The sequence below is a fragment of the Hippopotamus amphibius genome, unplaced genomic scaffold, assembly GCF_030028045.1.
Source record: "Hippopotamus amphibius kiboko isolate mHipAmp2 unplaced genomic scaffold, mHipAmp2.hap2 H_1, whole genome shotgun sequence".
Lineage (NCBI taxonomy): Eukaryota > Metazoa > Chordata > Mammalia > Artiodactyla > Hippopotamidae > Hippopotamus > Hippopotamus amphibius.
In genome coordinates this window covers 868,933-870,349 of record NW_026648280.1, presented here as the reverse complement: position 1 = coordinate 870,349, position 1,417 = coordinate 868,933, and the positions used below count along the sequence as shown (strand labels likewise).

The 1,417-nt window shown below is 37.3% G+C and overlaps 1 non-coding gene across 1 annotated transcript; it reads right to left on the bottom strand.

Moving 5' to 3' along the window:
- Positions 1 to 581: 581 nt before the first annotated feature.
- Positions 582 to 713, bottom strand: LOC130843073 (small nucleolar RNA SNORA11). Its single transcript, XR_009050700.1, has one exon. It is a non-coding gene; the product is annotated as a small nucleolar RNA SNORA11 (small nucleolar RNA).
- Between the last annotated feature and the right edge of the window lie 704 nt (positions 714 to 1,417).

Sequence of the window (1,417 nt, the reverse complement as noted above, 5' to 3'; positions counted from 1 at the left end):
GAAACCCTTAAATTTCAATGACCATACCCTGATATTTGCGATATAAATTCATCCCGTAACTGAGGGACAGTCCCTCCTAAAAATCAGGAAGTTATGGTCTTTGACTGAAATTGACCTCACTGCTCTAACTGAGCTTGAGTAACCTTTAAAGACAATTCATTTTTATTTATTTACTTGTTTATTTACCTTGAGATTAATTTGTGATTTTATTTGCCAGTATAACTACAGTGGCCTGCAAACTTTTTCAGTCTAAAAAAGTACATTTTACATCACAATCCAACAAACACATATATAATATGTATACATATATAAAAGTGAAACAAAAGGTTTGCCAGAAACATCTACCCTGAGTGTTCTTTTTTTTTAAGACTATTTTTTTTAACCAAGGAAGAACTGCACTGACACGTCATCATCACCAAAGTCCCCAGTTCATGTCTGTAAGACCACTCGTGGCCCACCAACGAGTGGACTGGACTGGCTCTAGATGGCAAACTCCCCCACTAAATTTTGTAGCTTTTCTTCCAATACTGATCCCTCTCTCACTGGTCCTGTCCAGCAGCTGCATGGAAGTGCAGGGGGATACGTGTTGGGTATTTGTTCATAGGAAAGCCACAAGCTTTGTGCCTCTTGTCATGATGAACACAGATTCCTGTCGGGTGTGTTGTAAACAGAGACGATTCATTTTTAAAATTTATCTTATTCAAGTATAATTGATTTACAATGTTGTGTTAATTTCTGCTGTACAGCAAAGTGATTCAGTTACACGTATACATATATTCCTTTTCATATTATTTTCCATTATGGTTTATCTCAGGGTATTGAATACACTTCCCTGTGCTGTACAGTAGGACCTTGTTGTTTATCCATCCTCTAGATAATAGTTTGCATCTGCTAATTCCCAAACTCCCAGTCCTTCTCTCCCCCACCCCCCTCACCCTCAGCAACCACAAGTCTGTTCTCTATGTCTGTGAGTCTGTTTCATAGATAACTTCATGTGTGTCATATTTTAGACTCCACATATAAGTGATATCACATGGTATTTGTATTTCTCTTTCTGACTTACTTCACTTAGTATGATCATCTCTAGTCCATCCATGTTTCTACAAATGGCATTATTTGATTCTTTTTTACAACTGAGTAATATTCCATTGTATATATGTACCACATCTTCTTTATCCATTCATCTATTGATGGACATTTATGTTGTTTCCCTGTCTTGGTTATTGTGAATAGTGCTGCTAAGAACATAGGGGTGCATGTATCTTTTTGAATTATGGTTTCATCTGGATATATGGCTGGGAGTGGGATTGCAGGATCATATGGCAACTCTATTTTTAGTTTTTTGAGGAATCTCCGTATTGTTTTCCATAGTGGCTGCACCAATTTACATTCCTACCAACAGTGTAGGAGGGTTTCC